The 16,105-nt window shown below is 34.9% G+C and overlaps 1 protein-coding gene and 1 pseudogene across 1 annotated transcript in view; one reads left to right on the top strand and one right to left on the bottom strand.

Moving 5' to 3' along the window:
* Positions 1-1,382: 1,382 nt before the first annotated feature.
* LOC145269210 (epithelial splicing regulatory protein 1-like) lies at positions 1,383-15,880 on the bottom strand (annotated as a pseudogene).
* The window catches only part of LOC145269209 (uncharacterized), a 106,120-nt gene continuing 96,345 nt past the window's right edge, over positions 6,331-16,105 (top strand). The window contains exon 1 of the mRNA XM_080124827.1: positions 6,331-6,510. The gene's annotated coding sequence lies outside the window, so the exon portion shown is untranslated. The remainder of the gene's footprint in view (positions 6,511-16,105) is intronic.

Raw genomic sequence — 16,105 nt, 5'->3', positions numbered from 1 at the left:
TTCAAACTCTAATTTTTCAATAAAATGTGCAAAGACCAAAATTTAAAATAACGAAAGGTTTAATCGAAAAAATAGAAGATTTTTTTTCATCAGTTTTCTTAAAAAAACGATTTCCCGAAATTCAACAAATTTTAACTTGATCCAAATCTAATAAATATATATAAATGCCAAAATATCACTTACATATAAAAAATATTAACCAATGGGTGCTTCCAATCTTCATTTATAAGAATTGTCCATATTTATATTTCATATTCTATGTATTTTTTAAATAAAAGGATTTTTTAAAGCAAGGGTATCAGAAAACCGCAATTTCGCAACTCGTTATCTGCAGTTAGCCAAAGCGCGCTTCTTCAATTTTTCCGGACCACTCTCTGCAATAGTACCGACTTAATATATTTTATTTCGTATTTTGATTCATACGCCATGTGAAAAGGCAGTTCTGAAACATGAAGGCACAGTCAACAACCGTCGTTTATGCTGCTGCGCACGCGTGTAGCATAAACGGAAGCTGTAAAATGGCAGAAAGTAGTTCACGGGTTCAGGAGTTAATACCATGCAAATGGTAAATTTACCCCTGGTTTGATTATCAGATTCGTTGTCAGTGACCTCGATTACCCCTAAAAAAGCAAAACAAATTAGAGTGGTCGGTGTTCTGTCGTAAATAATCTGAATATTTACCTAAAATAATTGCTTTCTTTGATAATATGTGTTTTCTTTCTTTTATTTTTGTTTTGTAATAACCCCAAAAGTGATAAATCTAGTGAATTTTTTAAAATAAATATATGGTTTCGTTTTTCATGTCTTGACTCCGTCGTTAAGTTTATTTTTTTAAAACAAGAGCTAAAAATAATTTTTAAAAAATATTATGGGGATGCATAGTCTCTTTTAAAACAATATCTCCTTCAAGAACGATCATAAAATGTGTTTTCAATCAATATTTATTTAATGAAGAACCAGTTTTCCTACCTAGTAAAAAGGGGGAGTTTTCGGGTATCAGTTTTCCAGGTACAGGTTTTTCAGGTACGAGTTTTCTGGAGACGAGTTCTCCGGGCACCAATTTTCATATCATCTTTAAAAACAAAAAAAACAAAAAGGCACTTCTGTAGAAGAGGACCACGTGGCGATCCTTCTGTTAACGACCTCTATTGGTTGTTCTGTGAACCTCAAATATAAACAAATGTCTCCGAGAACGCAAAAAAATATATAATAACGCAACAAGTAACACAAGAATATGAAAATTAAAACATTTTTTTCTATATAAAAAAAATTGTATTAAAATGTAATTGTTGGAAAACTTTTTTATAAGTCAATTTAAATAAAAATGTAAAATTTTGATAATATATTCAGTCTCTCAACTGTCAATGTGGTTTAGTTCGTTTTTATTTATATTGTGCCCAAGGTAAGATGGCAGGACAAACAAAATTCACTCGAGTTTCAGAGGTTGGCGACCCCCGGTTTATAGCAATAGCTTCACTAACGTCGAAAACTGTATGTTTGTATACTTTGATGTATAGCTGTCCGATATGATGCTTGTGTCTTTTCAGCGCCAGATCACGATGTTCCTCATTCTCAAACAAAATCCATGCCTCTCCGTTACGGCGACCCTGCTGACTTAGACAGAGGGCTACACCAACCCTCATGATATTTAGACCTTTAAAAAATCTCGCAATATCTTGATCCGATGATTGCCATGGAAGACCACGTGCTCTGACTACAGAATTTTCATCAACTCTGTCGTTTTTACTACAAATTCCTGGTTCCAAACGATCTTTTACGTGTTCTAGTGATCGAAATAGATGACCACTTGTAACCATTCTATGAGGAATGCTTGGCTAATTCTTAGCACTGTCGAACTCCGTATTCTACAGATTGGTCAGCTTTCAGACCGAGGAATTCCAACATTGTCTTTATATTACCAGCTTCTGTCTTGTAAAAAATTTTGAATTCCTTCCTTAACTCATAAAAACTGTGCATGTATTTTGGCAACGTGATGTTCTCCTTGCTAGCTTCCGGGTGCAGACATTGTCATAAGTGTGCCTGTCCGTCAGTGCAAATGGTAAAAGATTTACCTCCATGATCCGGGTGAACACCCTTTGCAGATAGAAACCGGTCCAGCTCGTCGAGAACATGTTCTATAGTTTTTAATAACTTCCTCCTCCAATCCGGTTGGTGTCTTACAATCTTCGGTAAGAATTGTTTCAGAGATTTCGTTTGGTTGTGGTTTGATGTAGCGCAAGAAGCACGTGTCAATGTGTCAGCTATAAGATTATTCTCACCAGCACGATACCAGGAACCAACTGCTGCAGCCCTCGGGGAGGAAGAGACATCGGTCTTGGATTTTTATCAAATAAACCTAAATGCTGCTAAATCAGAAATTAAATGTTGGAACTGTGAAAATTATAACCCCCCAAAATCACGATGTCCAGCGAAATCGAGTGTTTGTCATCGATGTAAACGGATCAGGCATATTTCAAAATGCTGCAAATCAAATAATACTACTCAATCAACTTCTGCTTCAGTCTATTATCCAACCTTAGCCTCTATAAGTTCGAGTTCGGCAATTCCATCGTCCCTAGAGAGATCCACCGTATAAATCTACATTTTAAGTCAGCCATTAAAAGCACTAATGGACAGTGGTATCTCTGACAGCTTTATTCATACCAAAGTAGCTGAGGATCTGGATTTAAAAATAACAAATTCAGACTTGAGAGTTTCGATGGCATCCTCTGGCCTCTCATCCAAAATGGTAGGTGCTTATTTTCCTAACGTACTTTTTAACAAACGTATGTATCCCAACCAGAAACTGTCAGTTTTAAATAACCTTTGTTGTGATGTGATTCTCGGACTGGATTTTCAAAGTAAACATGAAAGCGTTACCTTCAAGTATGGTGGGAGTTCAACTCCTTTTGAGATTTGTGGACTCGCTGTGGCTTCGGTGGAACCGCCTGAACTTTTTGCTAATATAAATAAGAACTGCAAACCGGTTGCCACCAAGTCTAGACGTTATAGCTCAAGTGATAGCAAGTTCATTGACTTAGAAGTTAAGCGCCTTTTAAAGGAGGGATCATCGAAACCTCAAACTCCCCCTGGAGGGCACAAGTGGTCGTGGTTAAATCCGATAATCAGAAAAAGAGAATGGTCATTGATTATTCTGAGACTGTGAATAAGTACACAAGCTTTGACGCCTACCCCCCTGCCCCGGCTGGATGACGTAGTGAATAAGGTTGCTCAGTATAATGTATTCAGCACAATCGACCTGAAAAATGCGTATCACCAGATCCCCATCAATGAGAATGGCAAACCCTTCACTGCTTTTGAAGCTAGATCCGGTTTGTATCAGTTCACCTGGATACCCTTTGGGGTTACAAACGGATTTGCTTGTTTTCAGCGAATTGTCGATGAAATTATTAGTTCTGACGACTTACACGACACCTTTAGATACCTGGACAATATTTTCATCTGTGGAAAGGATCAGGAGCAACACGATGAGAATCTGGCAAAATTCATCAAAGTAATAGAAAAACGGAAAATTACGTACAATAAAGAAAAGTGTGTGTTTTCTGTGAATGAACTGAGCTCCATGAGTTATATCATTGGACCCAACGGTCAAATTAAACCCGACCCCGAAAGGTTGAAGCCTTTAAAAGAACTCCCTTATCCAACTGACGGCAAATCACTCAAGCAAGCCCTGGGGGTTTTCTCGTATTATTCAAAGTGGATCCATACGTATTCTGATAAGATTCAGCCTCTTATTAAGACCAACTTATTTCCCCTTAATCAGGAAGCTCAAAATGCATTTTACAGTCTAAAGCTAGATATTGAATCAGCTGTAATAAAAACTATCGACGAGAATGCTCCCCTTGAGTTGGAGACTGATGCCTCTGATTGTGCTCTTTCTGGAGTCCTCAACCAAAATGGTAGACCAGTTTGTTTTTTTTCTCACGAACTCTACATGGCTCCGAACTAAACCATCCAGCTGTTTAAAATGAATTAGTTATTGGATCCACTACCTCTTGGGGAAGCACTTCAAATTTATTACTCATCAGAAATCAGTAAAAAAAATTTTACGACCAAACTCACCATAGTCGAATAAAACACGATAAATTGCTCCATTAAAGATTGAAGCTTTCATGCTTCAATTTCGACATTATTTATTGCCCTGGTGAGAATTATCTTGTAGCTGATGTATTGACACGTGCTTCTTGCGCTAGTGTGAATAGTAGCAACAACCGCCTCAATTTGCATCGATCTTTGTGCCATCCTGAGATTACAAGGATGATGGTGTGGTCTTCATAAGGAGTAGAAACCTCCCTTACTCTCTTGAGGATATTCAGCAGATGACAAAGGACTGTATTGTTTGCAACGAGTGCAAACCAAGATTTTTCCGCCCTGTTGATGGGCATTTAATCAAATCAACTCAACCTTTCGAGAGGTTGAACTTCAATTTTAAAGGACCCCATACCTTCATCTACCTCAAATAAGTATATGTTGGTATTAGTTGATGAATACAACCGTTTCACATTTGTATATCCTTGTAAAGACACGAGTACCCAGAGTGTACTGCAATCTTGCTCCCACATGTTTTCTATATTTGGCATGGCCAACCAAGTTCATTCAGATAACGGGAGTTGTTTCAAGAGTGCTGAGTACAAGAATTATATGCACGGCAAAGGGATCTCCACCAGTTACAGCACTCCATACGAAACACAATACAACAGTAATGTTAATGTTTTAATATTTCTTTTCAATGAGTATTTTATAACTGAAATAAAATAACTTTTTTTATTCGCAGTAGGATTGCATAAAGATATATCAGAATATAATTTTAATTTGACAATGTAGCAAAATATATTGTTTTTAAAAATATGAAACGTTTATAGATGTTTTTTTAATTATTATTTTTTCCACAAAAGGATTGCATAAAAATATATCAGAATATAATTTTAGTTTGACAATGAAACAAATTATATTTTAAAAAACATGAAACATAGATTCTTTTTTAATTTTTTCACAGTAGGATTGTATAAAAATTTGATAATGTAGCAAAATAGAATTTTTAATTATAAAAATGTATCGACATTTTTACTGTGAATTTTTTAATATTTTGTTTTCCTTCACTGAGTGATTTTCATTAAAACCTTGTTGGAATATAGTGTTCATATAGTGTTTATGACAGTTACAAGAAAAATATGAGTTATCGACCGTGTTCTTTGGTTGACAACGACCTCTATCGGTCATTCTCGAAACTAAAATACACACATTCGTCCTGAGGTCCTCTCATTCAGAAATGAAAAAAAAAAAAAAAAAAATTAAAGCAGGAACAGTAACAGAAAAATAAAAAAAAAAAAAAAAGGGTAAAAATTATACAATATATAATTGTACGGATGCACGACGGCTGGGGTGGGGGACAACACTTCCTACATCCCTCCAACTATGACGTCATATTCAGACAAACATTTGATTTTCTGACATTTTGGGCTTAATTAGAAAATAAGAAATGGAAAATGATTTCATGAAATTAAAAATGAATTCTATTTTTTTTCAGATTAGGTCCACCTCCACAATTTTCTTTTAAATGACAAGTTTAAGAGATTTTTGACTATGCGGAATACGAAAATCGCATTAAAATTTTGCAGAAATAAGTAATTATCGAGATATAAAAAGTTGTATTATGCATTGTATTCTTTGGCGGCCATCTTTTTTACGCGCGTGCGCCATAAACAAATCTGCTCATCTGTGAATGACCCTGCACGCGCGTAAAAAAAGATGGCAGCCAAAGAATGCAATGCATAATACAACTTTTTATATCTCGATAATTAATTATTTCTGTAATATTTCAATACGATTTTCGTATTCAGCGTAGTCGAAAACTCAAAGAAGGTGTCATTTAAAAGAAAATTGTGGAGGTGAGCCTAATCTAAAAAAAAAAATAAATTTAAAAAATAAATTAAAAAAATATTCTGATGAAAATTGGAAAATATAAAAGCAGACTAAAACGATATTGAAACTAAAAAATATAAAACCATAAATTTATAGTTGATGTAAAAAATATATCAGAAAACAAATTTTATTTTAGTTTAATTGATTCAAAAACATTTTTTTAATATCTTAGTTTTGTTTAATGATTTTTTGCAAAAAAATGTACTTAATTTCTTTTTTTTTTTTTTTAATTCAAAATTTAAACTTCTGCTAAAAATTATAGAAATAAAATATTATTCTGCTTTTAGCATGAACATGATAATTTCATAACGCCGTGGATTCTACGAAATAAGAAAATGTAGTTTGATGATAAAATTACCTCCCTTGATTGTCGCTCTTTTGTTTTTTAGTTACTTCTACTACGTGACTTGTTTGAAAAAACTTGTTAACGAAAAAGATATTATTTTTTTTATGTTAAATTTAATTAATTTCTTTCTTTATAATCAATTATTTTTTTATCAAAATATCGAAAATTTCTTTCATTCTTTAAATCAAATCATTGAAAAGAACTAAAAACTGGACAAAAAAGTAAGTAATTTTATGACATTTTACGATATTATTTGTAATGTAAAAAGAATTGATCGAAAAAAATCTTAAATTTGAATATTTTATTTTTATAATCCAAAAATTATATTATTATATAAAAATATGTTTAAATGGAGTTTAGACATTGTTTTACGGAGTTCAAATTAAAAAAAATAAAACATTTGAACAAATTCTAGAATAGAGATAAACAAAAGCGTCGGTATTCTTTTGTTATGGTTGTCTATGCTGCTACTAAGCCACACATCTTTTTTTCTTTGAATGTATGGTAGACCAGTAGTGTAATAAATCCAGACTTTATAAAATTACGGTTTTGAAATTTTAGCTTTTCTTTTCTTTTGCTTTTTTTTTTAATATATTAAGATTTATTTTCAATGAAATCTATAAACTAGGCACCGCCAAAACTGGGGGGGGGAGGTAAGTACTAAATGGAAAATTTTCATCGATTATTAAGAAAAGAATGAACTTTATAATAGTGTACTTATTATTCATAAACGATATTTATATATATATATATATATTTTATTACAACCCCCCTTGTTTTGAGGGGGTACAAATATGCTTAAAATAATCATCTGAAACTAAACACAACATATTGTGTTGTTGTAAGGGACAGAATTATAGATTTAAAAAAAATTGTTTGCATACCTTATTTAGACGTCTGAATATCAGAACTTCGATTGTGTTTAATTATCCCGCTTTTGAGTTTTGAAGTGTGAAATTCGGTGAATATGTTAAGTAAAATAATTAATTTAAGTTAAGCAAAACAAAAAAAAATTAATATTTATATGAAAAAGCCATTTTAAAATCTTTGATAAATAAATTAACATTTTTTTTTTAGCGAGCCGAATAATGCATGACCATTATTAAACAGTTTTTGAAGAATCGATACAAAAAAAAATTCGATAAATATTGTGCCCTTTGTGTTAAAAATAGTATCATTTTTTCGATCCCGTTTGAAAATGTTTGCCGCCTTTCGACTACGGTGGACCAAATGCGCTGAAATAATTTTTTTTTATTCTGCTTTAAATTACCCCCCTCCATTTTGGGGAGCCTGGCCCCTACATACATACACATTAAAAACCAAACTCATACAAATGGTCACCGATCTGGTACTGGCCAGCTTCAATGTTAATAATACATTGAAATTTTCGTCACTGAAAAATAAGTTTTTTTTTTTTGGCCTGTTTGGTCTTCCATAGTTTGCTTTTTATAAACTTCAAACGTAAACATTGCTGATCTAGACTCTAGATCGACGCGAAGTAACTGGTTGCCTATATGAATAAGTGGAATTATTTGAAATTCATGTACTTATATTATAATATTTTTGCATATTCTCATAGAAAATCATCCTAAATCTTAGTTAGACAACAAATAAATAAATTAATTATTTCAAAAACCTTTTTTTTTTAATATTTATGTACGTTTTTTGTGCAAGACAAAAAATGTCAATTGTTAACTTTTTGGGAAAATTAAACATTTAAAATTTAATTAAAAATAGTAGAAAAAGTTTTACATTATTCTGTTTTCTATATGATAAAATTCAGGGTTTTATCTTTCTGGAAAAAAAAAGTTACTCAGAAATAATGGATTTTAATAAATATAATTTCGTTTTAAAAAACAACAACTTGATTTTTCGACCATTTTTGGCGGTGCCTACTATAGTACCATTCTTTGTTTCTATGCAATCATGGAACATTGACTCATTTCTCTATTAAAACAAACAGGGGTACTATGTGGGGAGGTGGGCAGCACATTACACTTGAACTTTCGCATGTCAGTACAATTGGGGAAGGAGGAATTTGGAACGGAATTCCAAAGTCTAGCAGTTCTGGCGAAGAAACTACTAAAGTAGAAGGCTCTCTTACATCTATCGAGTTCTATTGTGAAGGGATGGAATTTTGCTGCTTGTCAGGTTTGTCGGCAGTATTTACATCGAGGGGGTACAAGGACTAGTAATTTGTCAAAGCATTCACCATTAAAGTACTTGTAGAACAGGCAGAGGGATGCTATATTTCGTCGATGGGACAGAGGCTGAAGCTTAGATGACAGTTCAGGACCTATCAGGTTGGCGACTCTCTTTTGAACCTTGTCTAGGAGCGAGAGACTAGTAGCAGATGCACCAGCACAAATATGACAACAGTACTTCATACATGGGCGAATGGTCGCCTTATAGAGGTACAGGATACTTTCGGACGTTAGTAGCTTTCTATCACGGTAGAGAGAACCTACCTTCACAGCGGTCCTGGCAGTACTCTCAATGTAATTGTTTCAACTTATGTTTCCTGTGAATGTTAGGCTGGGGAGTTTAAAAGATGTACTTGCAGATAAAGAGTCTTTGGCCATTGCTATTGGTGGTAGAGAAGGTTTCTTGTAATTATTGAAGGAAACAAGTTTAGTCTTGGCAGCATTGAATGTGACCATCCATTTTTGTCCCCATTCCACTATTGAGTGGAGGTCATCCACTAGTGTTTCTGTCATTTCTTTAGATATGTGTTCATTTTTTTTCTTGTCATGTCTGTTATAGAGCATGGTGTCATCAGCATATATACTCATCTCACAGATAATTTTGTCAGGGAGGTCATTTATGAATATTAGGAATAATAGAAGTCCAAGGATAGACCCATGACGTACTCCCACACTTATCATATTGTTTAGATGTACGCCCATCAAGAACAATCTAGATTTTTATCTTATCTAAGAAGGATTTAAGTGTTAAATATTCTTTCAGTGATACCGTATGATCTAATTTCCTGAGAAGACCTTCATGCCATACCCTGTCAAAAGCCTTAGATATATCTAGAGCTACTGCTCTACACTCCCCTGCTTTGTCCAGTGAATGGTATATACATTCAGGGATTACAGGTAGGATGTCTGCTGTGGACCAGGCTTGCCTAAATCCATATTGTTGGTTGGTCAGAATTTAGCATCTGTAAAGTGATGGACTAGAGCTTGTTTAATTCTTGACTCAAATATTTTGGCGAAAAGTGGGATGAGGCTAATGGGGCGATAATTTACTGAGTCGGTTCTTTCGCTAGAATTCGTGAAAACTGGTACCACAGAAGCAGTTTTCCAGCAGGCAGGAAAGCAAGATTCATTATGGCATTTATTGTAAAGTTTGGAGAAACTGGAACAACTTCGGTGGAGCACTTTTTTAATAGCACAGCGGGGATGAGATCAGGTCCATATGCTTTTGAAGTGTCAAGATTTTTTATGATAGCATGCCCCTGAGAAGGGGTGATTTTCAGATCGTCTGGTGTGGCATTGTCCACAAAGGAAAGTCAGGGAGGGGGTGGTTAGCAGGGTCCAGTGTGGAGTTGGAGGCAAACCGACTGGCAAGCATGTTAGCCTTCTTGGTTGCTGAGCAAACAACCTCATGATTGTTGGATAGTTTTTGATTGCCCATTATTTACTACACTGTTGTATATTTTCCAGAAGTCACAGGTTCCTAATTTCTGTGCTTCAATGCGTTTTTTGGTGGTTTCAGTAAATTTTCTCTATTTCTTTCTTACATCTACTTCTGGCTTCTATATACTTCTGTCTGTTTGAACTGGACCTCTGTCGGTTAAATCTGCATTACGCACGCTTCCTTTGCGCAATGGCAGCTGCACAAGTAGACGTAAACCATTGAGGAGAGTGGGGCTTGCTATAAAATTTCCATGTTGGAACGTGCTTCAATTGCTGTTTTGAACCATTCACTGTTAAGCAATAAGTGAAAATATATTTCGCGATGGGGCGTTTCTGATGAGATCACTGATGCCTTTTTTATGATATCTCGTTGTTTTGAGCAAGAGTTTAGGGTGATTAGAAGTGATGCGTGTTGTTCTTGCTGTCTGGGAAACGGGTTGGAAACGTAACCATCTGTGATAGGGAATGAGATATAGAGAAGCTATGTGTTGTGCTGCCAGCTGCATGTGTGTAAGTAGATAATCTAAGCCAGTTGCTGTGGTTGACATTGAAGTCACCAAATACACTTGTGCACTAATGTCGTGGGAAAGTGCTGTATCTATGCTGTCAGAAACTTTCTTTTTTAGAGTACAGTCCTGTGTCGAGGGGAAGCGGTAGAGAAAATAAAAGTAACTAAAGTGGGAGATATCCGGGCATGTTAAAGTAGTTAGAGGGGATGGAGAAGTGTAAGTTAGTCTCACTTAGTGCTAAGATATCCGAGGTATTTGTTGGGAGAAATGCTTCAACATCATTTAAATTACTTCTAATCCCACAGATGTTTTTAAATGCAAGCCTCAAGGGAGGAAGCGAATTTGTTTTGTTTGAGTTTTGCCCTGGTTTAAGCGTAATTTTAGATTGTACTGTCATTTTTTAAAGAGTTTCAGTTTAGGTAAGGGGTGTTGAACAAGTGGTTATGCAGAATACCAGACATGCAACACAAGTAGACCATCAGCTGACTTTCTATTTACTAGGATTGTTGCCTCAGGAAAACCCAGTGGGGATGAGTGCAGGGTCCCTTTCCATGTGTGACATGGCACTACTAACATCACGATATTATTCAACTGTTGATGGAGCAGCCACTCTAAGCGGTACCAAAGAGTTAGGGCACCTGTATTATCAGTCAGGAACAGCAGCCAGGAACTGTCAATCCGGTACCTCAACTCAATCTACTTGCACTGGAATTATGGCATTCAAGCACTCCCAAGTGCCCAGTTTAGAGGGATGGGGTGTGTCGGGAGTGGGGAAAACAGCGTTCATTGCCTTAGTCAGGAAACAAGATCGACCACTGAGTGTTTCTGTCGAATCCCTGTGATTCGACCTCTACGCCCAACTAATAGGCAAAAAAGAAGTATGGAAGCCAGGCAATAGACAGTGCCTATCTACTCCTTAAGCAATTTAGGTTTGTAGACCGGTAATTTTTTTGAGTCATTAGCTCTAGGAAGGTTGTCATCCAAGAGTGGAGAGGCCTCCCTCTCCTTCAGAGTTTTCCTTCTCCAAGACGGATAACCTCGGCAGAGCTATGGGTCCATCAGCACCAAGAGGGTTTGCCCTGCACCTGGATCCCAATCCAGGTATTTCTGCAGCCCCGTGTAGGAAGTTAATGTTACTGGGTTAATTTGTAAAGATTATATATTTACTGAAAAATTACACTCCTCAAAGTGATTAAGTGACATTGTTATTTCATTGTTATTGGAGGAGGGGGTGAGTAAAAGTTCATGCAGTGGAAGCAGCTATATTTGTAACAGGTTTGTTGGAAGGAGTTAATATATTGTTTAATATTTTTCCTTTAAATTTATGATTAAATCATTTTTTATGCTTAGGAATAGAATAATGCATTACAGATTTACTTGATATTAAGAATTAACTAAAAGTTTTGTTGCTCAATCTCTGGATATTTTAGATGGCAGGATCGTTTAGATGTCTATTTAATGTAGATACACGTAACATCATTTTTGATATGAATTACAATACAGTACAGGTATAATTGGAAGTAAAATTATAAGCTATGGTGTATTCACTATGTATAATAAAGTAAATAGATATATGGTCAGATTTCCAGTAGATGCGAATATATGGAAGTTGTAGGCATTAAATATGCTTCCACTTCTAATGCAGATATCTTCAGCTATTGTTTAAGAATCAGGAAGTTGTATTTTGCATTACAAAGTATCGGTTCAGTTTTTGTATTTATCATTGCAAAACTAAGGAAGAAACAGCTATTTATTTTAAGAATCAGGAAGTTGTGGTTTGCATTACAGAGTATTTGTTCAGTTTTTGTATTTATCATACAATTAAGGAAGGGACAACTATTGCTATGTAATGTAGATAGCTGTAAATTTAAGTACAGACTATAGCTAATAGGTATTTACCTGGATAAAAATAAACTAATGCATGCCTTAGAGGTAGAAATGTATAGATGTTTAGTGATAATGATAAGGATTAAGCTGACAGAATACAGTAGAATTAATTATTAGAATTTAGAGTGTCAAGTAAAGTTTAGTTAGAGAAAACAATTGTTTTTTTAGTAACATGCAAATCAGACAAAGGCAGTTGTCTTGGAGGTAAAGTATATATTTGATATATGAAGCAAGCCAGCAGAAGTGTTTGTACTGTAATGAGAGAAACTGTTATTACATGGCGCATCGGAATTCGTAGTTAAAGAGAGTCAATTTCTTAGTCAATTAGGTCAGGCACAAAGCATTGTGTATCTATTCAAAAATAGTCTTTGTGACGTATCTAAGATCACTGTATATTTCAGGTACAAATATAATTGAAAGTAAGACAAACTATATTCAGTGGTTCAATATAGATAGAAAGGAAGCCACATTTTCAATACAAGCGAGCTTATAGTAATTGTAGATATTAAGTATATTACTTAAATAAAGTCCTATTTTCTTCTAATGTAGGAAAAATAATTCCAGGTTTGTGATAAATTCTGGAATTTACTTACCTAGGCTTTTTTTTCACTAGTTTACTTGGAATATAGTAGTGAACAGTGTTTTGCCAGTACGAGGAGGACTTCATCACTAGTGGAGAGTTACTATCATACGGAAGCCTCTACAAGCCGAGATGCCACTTTTCAACTAACCTCAGATTTCCAATGTCCTGCTGGATACTTTAGTAAATTACCTCCTGTCATTTGCATTACCTTCTGTTTCGGTGAATTGCCTGCTATTAGTGGTCAAACTTGTCTGCTGATGTCTTGTATTCCTTGGGTTCTGACGGTTAAGATTATCATTTGAAATTGACTACCCTACTTGGAGAATGTGAGAGGAAGTGTAAGGAGGTGGTACTGGACGTTGCTTTGGGGTCTGGCCTTGCTGGACATCTACTTGCGGAATCATTGGATCTCTACATTTGAAACATTGGTACCTTTGGAAGAGTTCAAATGGATCAGATATACTCTGATTGGACAATTTGAGTCGGGCACAGATTTGGTGTCTATAGAGGGAATTATGGGACTTGATCTAGTGCAATATTTTTTGTCCCTTACTGTTGGTGCATTTTTTGTGGGGTTGAGATTTCTCTATCTCTGCTGATCTCATCACCTTTGGTGAAGTAGATTCTTTTTTTTCAACAAATTCTGTCTCCTTTTTTACTTCAGTAATAGAGAAAACTCCCCACGTGAAATCAGCTCATGTTTGCTATGTTCTGGAAGCTGATTCTACTTATGTAGACCTCTTGGTGAATGTCTTCCCTTTCAGCAATTTTGAGAGAGGATTAGAAAAGATGTTCAGCATTGAATCATTAGGCATTCAGAGAAGATGTTTTAAGTTATAAACAGGATCAGAACGAGCGGTTTCAAAAATCTATAATAGATTCAAGAATGGAAAATATCATGTTCAGTTGTCCTTACCTGCAGATAAACTTGCTCAAGAAGCTTCAAATCATGCAATTGCCTTCCACATTTTGAGTTGAGTAGTCAAGAGCTTAGAGAAACAAGGTTTGTATGAGAAGTATATGAATGTGTTTCTTCAGCAGAAGAATGATTGAGGAAATGTTGCTCCTCAAAAGTTTTGTATGAGAAGTATATGAATGTGTTTCTTCAGCAGAAGAATGATTGAGGAAATGTTGCTCCTTAAAAGTTTTGGGATTATATCTGGATACTGCATCGACCCATTTTTAAGGCAGATCCAGCTGCAACTATGAAGATCAGTCCAATATTTAATTGTAGCATGAAGACTGGTTACTTGGCTTCATTAAACGGAGTTGTTTACTCTTGGGTGAACATGACAGGGACATATTGGACTTACTGATCCCATTCAGGTCCAACAAAGTTATCTTGCTTGCAGATATCAGGAAAGCATTCTTGATGGTTCACATTGCCCTGGAAAACGAAAAGAACAGATTTTGCTTTTTTATTAAGGATGGTGTTCGCTTTAGATGTTCTTGCTATTCAACTGATTTTTAGGTTCACCTCCCACCCCTTTATATTGAGGAGTATCCTGAAGCCTCTTTATACTGTACTCTTGATGCAACCCCTGCAAGTTTATTTGCATGCTAGGGCAACTGATCATGATATTTTCCATCCTTGAAGGTTATAAATTTTTTAAACTGCTGGAAAAAAGTTTACTTAATTGAAATAAATGCAATAGACACCAAATGTGATCGAGTTCATTTCAATTTCTCCAACGATAAATACTAAATTCAAAAATATATCCGATGAGTTGGCAACTTCACCAGAACATGCATTGTAAGATTATCAGAGGAGAAGGAGCAGACAATCTGCCGCCACGAATTAGCAAATGATAAATTGAGCCGCTGCCAAATCATCCTCAGAAGTCACAATCAAGTGAGCTGGCCAATTATTCCAAGATAGAATCAGTCCTGCTGATGAAACCCCCAAGATACGCATAAGAAGCATCCCTTTTTGGTGATAATTCAATGATATCTTGACATATCTTGCCAACGATATCATTAGCATCTCAATCTCATTGCTTTTACACTGAGACTTCGCCAGTTCCTCCAAGATATAATCAGTCCTGCTGATGAAACCCCCAAGATCCGCATAAGAAGCATCCCTTTTTCAGTGATAATATAATAATATCTTCAAATATCAATCTCTAAGTTTTTACACTGAAAGTGCCTGCTGATAATTCACACTAACACAACTCAAATGATTAATCAAAAGCAGAGGTCAACAATACAGGAAGCATTTGAAACAAAAGTCATTTTTCTGTATTATTTGCCTGCAGCACAATTTTCAAATATAAACAAAAATTATAGAAATTCATTGGATCGTTTTCCATTTCACTTCAACTTAACATGGGTCCCGTGATCTAAAAGTGAGTAAGTCTAACTGAAAACGACGAAGGAGCTCTATTCATAGTACGTCAAGACATATAGGGAACTGAAGGTTACCTCAAATACACATTGACATCTGTCATTTCCGATATAGTTGAAAATGTTGAGTTTATATAAATGTAATTTCCTATATAATTGAAAATGTTGAGTTTATATAAATGTCCTGTGATCACGTAAAAAGATTTTTAGTGTCCCAATGTTTTAAAAGACTTTTGTTATTGTTGTCTGTTTCTTTAGAAAAAAGTCGAGAAAACTGAAGAGATTTTTATTTAACGTTGATGTCTAGAAGATCATATTTTAAATGTGTTATCAAGTTACTGTTAATGTATGTAAAAATTGTTAAATAATAAATCTCAACACAAGTTAAAAATGCAGACATTGGGAAGATACGAGAAGTCTTCAGGTACATAGGAAGTCAGTACAAGGGCAAATCACTCGAGGTAATAAGAGGGAAAAACTAAAATATGCCGTATATACGTAAAAAAAGATATAACAAAATACCATATAATTTTTTTAGAGATGAATGTATGTGGAATATCCCTGTTTTGAGATATTGGACGCTCTTATGGAAAAGAAAGGAAAAATCAGATAAACTCACCGTCATAGTTAAGGTTTCAGTATGTAAGTAGGATTTTACAGAAAATGTTGTTATTAAGTAAAGGGTGATGTTTTCTGATGTCTTTGTTGAGTTTGAAGAGTCCAAGCGAGGAAATCCCAGTGAATCAGTGTAATAAAAAGGTATAATTTGATAATTAGAAGCCGACCACAAAGACATAAGTAAATGAGTTGTGATGTATTTCCTGAAAGAAATAGTATGAAAATGAACCAA

This window comes from Euprymna scolopes, chromosome 45, assembly GCF_053919585.1.
Source record: "Euprymna scolopes isolate OS-2025 chromosome 45, ASM5391958v1, whole genome shotgun sequence".
Taxonomy (NCBI): domain Eukaryota; kingdom Metazoa; phylum Mollusca; class Cephalopoda; order Sepiida; family Sepiolidae; genus Euprymna; species Euprymna scolopes.
The sequence above is the reverse complement of the archived record's forward strand: the minus strand, read 5'-3'. Positions and strand labels throughout refer to the sequence as shown.